General features: G+C 33.3%; 1 pseudogene; it reads left to right on the top strand.

The window, feature by feature from the left end:
- The first annotated feature begins 1,175 nt into the window (after positions 1–1,175).
- LOC149241100 (uncharacterized) lies at positions 1,176–7,148 on the top strand (annotated as a pseudogene).
- The last annotated feature ends 5,128 nt before the right edge of the window (positions 7,149–12,276 follow it).

Raw genomic sequence — 12,276 nt, 5'->3', positions numbered from 1 at the left:
CCAATATTTCAGAAATACCTTCGTTGGCTAATGCCTCTGGATTCATTCATGTAAATCTATGAGATGTGTTGCTAACTACCCAGATTGGGGTTCAGTCAATTTCCAGGCTCATCCTCGCAAATTCCTTGTTGCAAATAGGCATGATCAGCCCGAGAAGGAACCCACTGAATGCAAATGCAGATGGAGATATATCTAAAAAATGAGCTTGTGTTGCTTCCAAGGAATTGAGGGCTTCTCAGGAGGAGTTTTGCGAGGAGAATTTGTAGTTAACACCTTCGGATTGTGAAAAAGAAGAAGAACATACGAGAAGAGGTAAGGACTACAAAACCCATGGCTCTAATGTGAATCTTGAGATTGAAAATGATGATAAACGTCATGAATTTGAATGAAATGTAGATGGAAGATATGGGTTTGCTCAGCAATCTTTCCCTGCTGAAGGAAACTTTCTTGCTCAATGCCCCTCCTCGGAAACCCAAATCAGCGGAGTCCCGGCCCTCATTTCAAGAGTCATCGCAATAGGAAGAAAAAGTCAGGAATAGAATATTAAGAATGGGCTCAATTCTCCTTTTGATGCCATTGTTGGAGAGAACCGTGATCCTAATTTTAGTACGAAAACATCTAATGAGCCTATGAAATGCCTCTAGGACTCATTCATGTAAATCTAGGAAATGTGATGCTAACTACCGAGATTGGGGTTCAGTCAATTTCAAGGCTCAACCCTGCAAATTCCTTGTTGCAAAGAGGCATGATCGACCCAAGAAGGAACCTGCTGAATGAAAATGCAGTGAAAGGAAAGTAGATGGAGATATATCTAGAAAATGTGCTTTTGTTGCTTCCAAGGAATTGAGGAATTCTCAAGAGGATTTTCGCAAGGAGAATATGCAATTAACACCTTCGGATTGTGCGGAAGAAGAAGAACATACGGGAAGAGGTAAGGACTGCAAATCCCAAGGCTCTAATGTGAATCTTGAGATTACAAATGATGATAAGCGTCATGATTTTGAATGCAATGTAGATGGAAGATATGGGTTTGCTGAGAAATCTAGTATAGTTCCTCTTCCAATTAATTTATGGATGACAATGACTAATCAGCGCAATCGAAATACGGGTCTACATTGACAAAGGAATACTCTCGCTCCAAGAACTGCGTGGATTTATCAATCCGTGGGTGGCAGATGACTCTGATGGTATGCAACCTCATTCATCACCCATTCTTTCTCAGTTCATTCTTTTCTCTGAAAGCTTCTCCCTCCCAAATTGTTGCACCTTCACCCATTTTTAGCACAACTTATCATCTCATTTCAGGCCAAAAGTTTGGAGGTTTAATCCGAACTTGCAGGAGACCAGGAGGACGAAGAGAAACATTGAGGGCCATGGCGTCTGATTCATCTACAACCTTCAAGCCTTTTGGAGTTCTCTTTGTTTTCCTTGGTGAGTACCACCATCCAATGATTCAACAAGTGAGTTCGGTATTGGTCATTGTTTGCGATGATGCTTCCACAATGTCTACCATTATTTTCAGCCATCCAATTGTAGAAGATTATAGTATATTGTACACTAAAGATCCAATGTTGATGCCAAGCACAATTCTCTGTATCATTCCTAACTTGAGCGAACTAAATTTTGTAGTTCTATTCAATTCAACTAAAGGAGCTAGGTTCTTCATACCTTCTATATTCTTAAAAACCCTAACCCATTTTCTCATCTATGTTTTTATTAGAACAAATCATAATAAATTGGCACTAGAGATTTTTACAGTCATACAATCCACCCAATGATTGCAGAGAGAAAATTTTAGTAATGCCTGAATACCAACGAACGTCTTATTAGGACATATAAATTTTCTTCTACCCTTTTGAGCGTTTCAAGAAGAGACATGATGTGAGGGGATGGATTCTTCGACTAAGGTGCCAAGTCTAAGGGATAACTATTTTGTTAAAATCCTCTGAGATCTGCACCTGGCCTCATTCCTTGGGGCCTTATGGATGGGGTAGCCCAGAGTGAGAAAGCTTCGTGGATAGCTTAACACTTCACCAACCTCACCGATGAATCAATATCCCCTTAGGCTATTAATGCTATGGGTGTGACCTCTCAAGCCAGGGTGGGTGCTTGATAGTCGAAGAATTAAGTTTGAGCTCAAAGTTGTGCAACTCAAACATGAAAAACAATGACTGCAATATATACCTCTAATTTAAGGATTATTAAAACTTAGGATGTACAATTTCTTAAACATCCGATGAGATTTAGTACACGGTTACTACAAAAATATATGGAATCCACCAATTAGGCTACATTGGTCTAATGCAGGGTAACAACCAACATTGTGGAACCGCAACAAAATTAAGATAACTCATTTGGCTACTTTTTAAAACTAGCCTAAGGTGCTCGCAAGGGGATTTTGTCATCCTTACCTTGCCATTGTGAAGTTTACAGCTTAGTAGATATCACTGAACAACTTTACAACCCGTTAAGCTAGTTATCGACAGCCAACTATCAAAAATACAAAAGGACATGGACACTAAAGGTTGTGCACTATCCTTATGTGCCTCGTTATCTAAATTCTATTGAAGTTCTTGTGCAACGCAGAGACCTGAATGGCTATCCCTTGTTTTATCATTGTTAGATCCATGATACATCATCAGATTGTTTTAGCAACTGTTTTTTTTATGTAAAGGAATCAACCACTAAGCTAGGTACGAGTTTGTACTCGCATGATATGGAGTCAATTGTGACTGCGACCACTATAACTTTTAGGTGAATCTATGCATGCTCCCACACACCATCCATAAAGTTAATTAAAGATTTTGGACCACAAACTTTACATAAGACTTTATATGACAACCACCGTCGATTGAGTTGCCCTGGGACTATTAGTGGTGTTAGCTTTATCAAACAACAATGCTTAAATTTATTTTGGAACTCATAGGTAGAATAGCTTTGATTGCCACAATAGGCATGCTACTTATCATGTCCATTGCCATTTCATCTATGACATGTTTTTGGTTTATCCGAGAGCTTTCAGTTTGCGGTTCTCTACACGTTTTTAGATTCTCAAAGTCCCATCAAGGTAAGTAATAATAATACAGACAGTAACTCTACGATAATGTATTTTTAACAACCTTAAATATTTATACCAAGCACAGAAATACCATTAAATATTTTCATTGTTGTTTAAGGACCAACTGTTGACAAAATCCTGGGCGGTTTTACAATAAAACCAGATCCAAGTAAGATTGCTAAAGAAATTAGTATGGAGTATAGGGGCCAAATGCCAACTCTTGATTGGGTGGAAGCTGTGGGGCAGCTGGGGTTGTTAGTTAGGGTACAACTTTTCCATGATGACACAAGATAAAGAAATGGTACATTAACGGAGAAATGGGTCCTCATGAATAAGGAGGGCCTAATTACTATATACAGGAGATTATTATAGCCATTCTCACACAGTTGTGTATGATTTTTCAATCTTTTGGTTATTAAGAGATATTTTCCTATTTCTAAAGAGTTATAGATGTGTCTCATCATTATTATACTTTGAGCCACGTTGCCTTTCTATATTTGGTGTATTTAGTAATTCCCTAGTTATTTCTAGTAACTTAGAGCATTACATTAAGGCCCAGCCTTGGATGCGGAAGACAGAGGAAGGGAAATCTCACCTCAGAAAAGCCTTGGCTTTGTCTCAACTATTTTCCCCATCATACAACCCCTGAAAGTAGATGCTTCGATGATCAATCTTAATGGACTAGGGCTTATCCTTTAACAAAGAAGCCCCTATGCTTCTAAGGAAGAAATCAAATCAAAGGCTGTGGTGTGCGGAGGGCCATTGAAGCAAGGCTCCGACTCTTGACATGATCACTTTGTTTGCTACTTACAATTGCCTGAACTTTCTAAGTTCAATGGTCAATTTACTGCTTCCATAAGGTCTCTCCATAGTATGTATTTTCTAGATTATTTTTGTGTGTTTCTGGTTGTTAGTTTCATGTCAAAACAGAGCTGGTCACCTAGGAGTGTGGCTCATTATGATCTTTGCACTCAATGTTTGTGTTTTCAGTCATTAAATCTAGCTAAAACATTTTAGTGGAATCCAGGGCCAAGGATTGGGTTTCCATAGTTCTGTTTTTAGTGCTGAGTGATGCATTTCAGTTTTATTTAAATATGTGTGCTTGCTTCATGTTTACATAAGTTGTTGAGTTTATAATGATACACATTTTTTAATATTTAATCAGGAGTTCAACTTGGTAGAAAATGGAACAAAAAGAACAACCACATGAGATAATATCCACTATAAACTTCTTCATAAAAACTTTGTAGAATAATTACCAATTCGTGGTAACTAAATATTTCATGTAGAGTTATGCAATACTTCAATCCTTTACAAAGAAAAAATTCTAGTAACTAGTTACTGTTGAGATCTCAATGCTCATGATTGCTTTTTTAGGGTCGTGATGCATATCAGTGTCAAGAAGGATAATGATTATTAGCTGTGGAAAAATTATTATCTAATTTGTCAAGGATAATGATTTTGGATTTAAGACTTCTGTGGTTAATATCTTCTAACTTTGTGACCGGAGAACCCACAGTAAAAACCATTTTTCTATCAACATTTCAAATCCCAACAGGGATCCATCATCAGGACTCTTATGGATCCCTGTTGGGATTTGAAACTTTGACAGAAAAATGGTTTTTACTGTGGGTTCTCCGGTTACAAAGTTAGAAGATAATGATTTTCTACTGGCTCCTATTGTTGCAATTGGGGATGATAAAAGCATTGCAAGTTTAGATATCTTAAGTAGTTGAAAAAATATTTGCTAATCTGTCCAGGAAAATAATCTCCTTTTATTCTTGTTCTTGGAAGGCAACATTTGTCAGAGTCCCACTGCAAAGGCTGTATTTCATGATGCTGTGCAGAAAAGGGGATTGAAATCAACATTCAAAATTGACTCTGCTGGAACTATTGACTACCATGAGGTAGGTTCTAGCTTATCATGGGTCAAGGCTAATTGAATTGGTATTTCTTTTCTACTATACTACAATAAATAGGTATCACATATTAATATGTTGAAATTATTTGAAGGGCGATCCTACAGATCCCAGGATGAAGAATGCAGCCAAGAAACGTGGAATAGAGATAACTTCTATATCAAGGTCTATATCACCTACAGGATTTAAAGAATTTGATCTAATACTTGCAATGGACAAGTAGAACAAAGGTAAATAAAAAGAATAAACGGCATATAAAGCTCCCAAAATTTTCAATTTCATTTTCGAAGTTGTTCCAAACCAAATCTAATAAGCCAATACTATTATTAAATTCAGCAAAATGTACATTAAAGTTTGTCTATCTTATTGTTAACATATGCTTCTAATCAGTTTCTTAGTTGTGTGCAAAAATAAGTTAATAACATGGGATGGATATATTTTGTAGCTGACATATTGACAATTCTCCTTCAGTGCCAGAACGCACAAGGCCTTTATTGCTTTGGACATGTAATTGGTTACATTTGGTATTGTTTATCGTTTCCCTATGATACTCATACCATGGAGGAAGCCATTTTTATAGTCAGATGGAGAAAGTGGAGGGAGCAAAGAAGTTGTGAGATATCAAGTGGACAATTATTGTGCTAATGGCTTGTAACCTTGGAGCTTTGAAAAGCTTCCCTAGTGGTATGAGAACTCAGCTTTGCTCAATTATGGTGAATTTTTAGTGTGATAGCATCTGAGATTTGTTTTGGGGTTGGTTCTCTCTTTAACTGATTTTTTTATTTTGTGTGTTGTTGTTGGCATTACAGATGTGCTTGATATTGCACTGATAATGAGAAAGCACACCTTTCCAAAGAAGCTGTTTTCTTGCCTGTTATTTAATGAATTAGAAATCTTCAATCCTCAGGATCAGTTGCCATTTGCATATGTAAGAGACATGATGACACCCAAAATGAGGATTCACATATTCGAATCAGCCATTTTTAATACAATAAAAAATGAATATCGACACTCTTACGAAGTTAATCGAAGCATTTTCAAAGAGCCTCCTTTGGACCTACAAATTTCTTTGCGTTATGAATCCAGAGTCTACAAATCGTATTTGGACATAATGTGGGTTGCATATTCTGTTTGATTGTATTAATTAATTTCAAATTTGATTGGCTGCTAAGATTACAGCTTGCAAAAGCTATCAATTTTTTAAACTGTGAAGGGTCATGAAATAGCAGAATATGGGAGGATCCATAACTGCAAATTTAACCAATCCATGATGTTGATGGATGCCATGGGTGTTAATTTTGTGCTAGATTGGATTAGATGACTGATTTACTTCTCAATAACTGAAGTCATTTTTACTGCCTCTACCAACATGAGATGATAGAGACTATGCACCTATATCTAATATGTGTATTGCATTTAATGGAGTTGATAGACACTGAATTGTTTTTCCATGTGAATTCCAGTGGTGATTCTGGTTATACCGGAAATGAAGGAAAATACAATGAAACATGCTCTTCTGGACAGTTGGTATCCAAACTCGATGTACGCCATGAAAACATTTTTAACTCAAACAGAAACAAAGAATTTTTCCAAGTGGCTCTTTGTTGTCAACACAGATTTCCTCAACTGAAATTTGGTAAAAGTTGTATAGGCTTGCATGTGCACCATCGTGACAGAGTTTTTATTAAAGGAGGTGCAATGTGGGGACAGATGTTGATTTGAGATGGTACAACTATATGAGTCTCTTTTGTGTTGGACTACATGGATGGTGGAACCCTTGCGTAGGTTCTTCAAACCCACAAGAAAATCCCTGAACACTATTTGGCTGAGGTTGCCAGGTAGGTGCTCAAGGGCTTGCATTACCTACACTTGAACAAAATTGTTCACCGTGATATAAAGCCCTCCAATTTACTAATCAATAAGAGAAGTCAAGATTGTCGATTTTGGTGTCAGAATTGTGTTGGCTCACACTTCGGCCCAATGCAATTCCTTTGTGGGCACTTTTGCTTATATGAGTCCTGAAAGGTTTGATCCTAATGGGTATTAATATACAATTTCTATTGTCTTTTGCAATGCAGTTCCTTAAATACCCTTCAGATTATGGAGTGGAGAAGTATTTGCTCATGAAAGCTACAGCCATTGCGAATCGGTCTTGCCACTTATATTCTTAGTTTTCAAGTAATCAGAGATCCTCATATTTAACAATTTGAGAGATCTATCAAGAAACATTACCTTATGGCATGCATGTCTGTAAAAGCAATCAGGCTAAAACTATGTTTCGTTGTTGATGGTAGTCTCGGTTATTGTTCATCAGATTCAAAAAGAAGAGTTATTTGGTAAATATCGGCTATAGTGCATGAAAGGACCTGAAAACCCGAATTCAGCAGCAGGTCCAGTGACCTTCAGTGGAAATCTGGATGTGAAGGAAAGAAAAAGGTATTTCATTATTCTGAAGGGACTGATTTTCCTTGTGGTTTTGCCAATTACCGTACCCCAGGGTTCCTTGTGTATGAATAAGACAGGAAGGCCATGGAACAATGCAAGGGTGTTGTGGTAATTTCAGCTATATTTGGAGCGTATGCAAGATTAAGCAACCCAAGAATGTTAGGAAAATCACAGCAGAAAACATTTGTTTCTTCATGTTTATGGACAATGCAACTCTCACACTTCTTGTCAGATACCAAATCAAGCCTAATGAGTCTCATAGAATTGGAATTTGGCACATTGTTTTGGTCAGGGAGTTGCCATACAAGGAATCTGTAATGAATGGCCTCATACCCAAGTATCTTCCCCACAGGTTTTCCCAAACTGTGTTTACAACATTTGGATGGATGCCAAGCTACAACTTGTTGTTGGTCCTTTGTTAATTTTGGAAAATTTCCTTGTAACTCACAACATTGATATTGCTGTCTCAAAGCATCCTTACAATACTCATACCATGGAGGAAGCCATTTTTACAGTCAAATGGACAAAGTGGAGCAAAGAAGCTGTGAGGTATCAAATGGACAGTTACTGTGCTGATGGCTTGCAACCTTGGAGCTCTGAAAAGCTTCCCTCAAGAAGTAGTATGAGAACTCAGCTTTTCTCAATTATGGTGAAGTTTTAGTGTGATAGCATCTGAGATTTGTTTTGAGGTTAGTTCTCTCTTTAACTGACTTTTTGATTTTGTGTGTTGTTGTTGGCATTACAGATGGCATTGATATTGAGAAAGCACACCCTTCCAAAGAAGCTATTTTCTTTCCTGTTATTCAATGAATTAGAAATCTTCAATCCTCGGGATCAGTTGCCATTTGCATATGTAAGGGACATGATGACCCCCAAAGTGAGGATTCACATGTTCGAATTAGCCATTTTTAATACAATAACAAATGAATATCGACACTCTTACGAAGTCAATCGAAGCATTTTCAAAGAGCCTCCTTTGGACCTACAAATTTCTTTGCGTTATGAATCCAGAGCCTGCAAATCGTATTTGAACAGAATGTGGGTTGCATATTTTGTTTGATTGTATTAATTCATTTCAAATTTGATTGGTTGCTAAGACTACATCTTGCAGAAGCTATCAATTTTTTAAACTGTGAAGGGTCATGAAATAGCAGAATATGGGAGGATCCATAACTGCAAATTTAACCAATCCATGATGTTGATGGATGCCATGGGTGTTAATTTTGTGCTAGATTGGATTAGATGACTGATTTACTTCTCAATAATTGAAATCATTTTTACTGCCTCTGCAAACATGAGATGATAAAGACTGTGTACCTATATCTAATATGTGTATTGCATTTAATGGAGTTGATAGAGACTGAATTGTTTTTCCATGTGAATTCTAGTGGTGATTTTGGTTATATCGGAAATGAAGGAAAATACAATGAAACACGCTCTTCTGGACAGCTGGAATCCAAACTGGGTGTACGCCATGAAAACATTTTTAACTCAAACGAAAACAAAGAATTTTTCTAGGTGGCTCTTCATTGTCAACGCAATCCTGAACTGAAATTTGGTACAAGTTGTATAGGCTTGCATGTGCACCATCGTGACAGAGCTTTTATTAGAGGAGGGGCGATGTGGGGTCAGATGTCCCCAGATGTTGATTGTTACATTTCTGCATCTTATTTAGATTTTCCTATTCCAATGTCGCCATTGCTCTTCAATTTATGCACATTTTTGCATCTTATTTAGATTTGCATATTCCTATGTCACCATTGCTCTTCAATTTATGAACATTTCTGCATCTTATTTAGCTTTGCCTATTCCTATGTCACCATTGCTCCTCAATTTATGCCTTACGACGTTTCCTTTGCAACATCTGTTGCAAATGCTAGTTATGGTATATTAATATTGTATCTAAAATGACAAGGATTGGGAAAGTAAGGTGCATATGCTACCATCTATTTGTTTCCTACAGAAGAGTTGTAAACTCAATTATATTTATGCAATTTGTACGATTTTATGATCATGGTGATCATTTAGCGCACTTTTCAAAATGATAAATTAAAAGTTATAATTGATAAATGATAATTTAAATTAAAATAAATTATGAGAGTTAACACAATTTTATATATGATATTGATGAATATAATTTAATAATTAAAATAAAATATTAATATATAAATTAATTTTTAATAAATATTAACGAAAATAACTCATAAATATTAAGTAACCAGTTATTATATAAATAAAAGAAATCAATTAGTAATATATTTATTAATAAAATATCTACTTCTTTATAACTATTTATTAATAAAAAAATCAATTTATAAGTTTTCATGGTTCGTTGTGGAGTGTATCTATAAAATATCTCTCAATGTATATAAAATATTTATATGAAATAAATTATTAATATATTTTGTATTAATAAAATATCTACTTCTTTATAACTATCTATTAATAAAGAGAATCAATTTATAAGTTTTTATGTTTTTTTATAACTATCTATTAATAAAAAAGATTAAGTTATAAGTTATTGTTTTTTTATAACTATCCATTCGTAAGTCCCTCAAATCAGTGAAGGATCCTATCGACCCCAAGGACATGAAAGGGGTATATATTATTCCTTGTTCATGTGGGACCCCCTATATTGGTGAGATTGGTCGCTCCATTAATCAAAGGATTAGTGAGCACGCAGCTGACCTTAAGCATAGGAGAACCAAGTCTTCTGCTTTAGCAAAACATGTGGAGAAAGTCAATCATCATGTCTGTATCGAGGAGGCTTTTGTTATTGCTAGAGTGTCCCATTTCCATCACCGGAAATTTAGGGAAGCCCTTGAGATTGAAAAAAGGCCGAACAATCTCAATAGAGAGGATGGCTGGAAGATCAGTAGTTGCTGGGTCCCAGCCCTCTCCTCCTAGTCGTTTTCTTCCATTCTTCCCCTCCCTACGTTTAGCTTTATCTTGTTGTCTTTTAAGTTATTTCATTTGTTTCCCGTTTCTTGTGGCCTTTGTTCCTTGAGGTGTGATTGATATTGTTAGTGGTATTGTAATAGCACTTATTTATGCTATTAGTTTTATTCTTATAACAGAAATTAATTATGACAATATACTAATTTTAACCCTTAAATAAACTATTAATTAATTTTAAATATTCTTTCTAACCCTTAAATCACTCCAATATTTATATATTTAATTAACTTCTATAAATAACTATTAATTTAAAATTTAAAATTAATTTATTTTATAATTAATTTATTTTAATATATATTTATAATTATAAGTGTATGAAACAGTCACTTTAACTTACATTTTAATAAAAATATAGCTAGCTATTTATATATTACTCTAATATTTATATATTTAAGAACTTTTATAACTAACTATTAATTACTCTAATATTTATATATTTAATTAACTTTTATAACTAACTATTAATTTAAAATTAATTTATTTTTTAATTAATTTATTTTAACATATATTTTAATAAAAATATAACTAACTATTTATATATTACTCTAATATTTATATATTCAATAACTTATTGAATTGAGACTTCTCTGATCCATATCAAATTTTTGAAGAATTCTTCGACGAAAATCACATGGAGAAATTTTTGTCGACGCATTTCGAACCAACCAGTGTGGTTCATCGTCAGGACAAGTTGAATGAGCAGATCTGGCTATGCACTTTAAATAGATCGGGCAGACTATCCAATGACTCAAATTTCTCGATAAGGTAACGGCTAAAAAGACAACAAACTTTAAATAGATCGGACAGAATATCCAATGACTCAAATTTCTCGATAAGGTAACGGCTAAAAAGACAACAACTCAATTTGACCTGATAACGGCTAGTTTGACCATGACAAGGGGTATTATATTAATTTATATTATTTATTTATATAAAAGAAATTTCAGTTATAATATAGAATAAATTAATATAATATAATAAGTAAATCATAAAATAAATTAATTTCAAATAAATTAATTTTATATATATTAATAAATCTAAATTCATTTAAAATTGTGCGAAATATATACTAGTAAAAATTAATATATTATAATAAGTAAATCATTAAAAATAATAATAAATAAATAAATAATTTCAAATATATTAATTAATAAGAATAAGAATAAATTAATTTTGAACTGTTAGATAAAAATATTAGTTAGTTATAACGGATAGTTTCACCATGATAACGGGCATTATATTAATTTATATTATTTATATATTTATTCATTTTTATTTTTTAAGGAAATTTGGTTATTAATATAGAATAAATTAATATAATATAATAAGTAAATCATAAAATAAATTAATTTCAAATATATTAATATATTAATAAATCTAAATTAATTTAAAATTGTTAGAAATATATAATAGAATAAGTAAAATTAATAAGTAAATCAATCAAATAATAATAATAATAATAATAATAATAAATAAATAAATAATTTCAAATATATTAATTAATAAGAATAAAATTAATTTTAGATTGTTAGATAAAAATATTAGTTAGTAATATAAATATTCGTCAAAAAATTAGAGAACTCAAGGGTTGGAAATATAAAAACTAATTCAAAGTCTATTTAATGGTAAAAATAAAAATAAAAAATTGTATATTAATTATAAAATAGATTAATTTTAAAATTATACCAAAATAATAATAATAATAATAATAATAAAATTAATAGTATAAATTAATTAATTAAAATAGATTTAAATTAATATTTGTAGATAAATTAAGTTTAAATTAATAGTCAAAGAGTTTTCACATATAAATTAAAAATAAATATAAATAAATAAAATAAATAAATAAATAAATAAATTACCATATTAAAATTAATTTATGGATGGAAGGGAGGA

Source organism: Pinus tabuliformis, chromosome 8, assembly GCF_031772625.1.
Source record: "Pinus tabuliformis cultivar Carrire ecotype Pingquan chromosome 8, CPIR1, whole genome shotgun sequence".
Lineage (NCBI taxonomy): Eukaryota > Viridiplantae > Streptophyta > Pinopsida > Pinales > Pinaceae > Pinus > Pinus tabuliformis.
The sequence above is the reverse complement of the archived record's forward strand: the minus strand, read 5'-3'. Positions and strand labels throughout refer to the sequence as shown.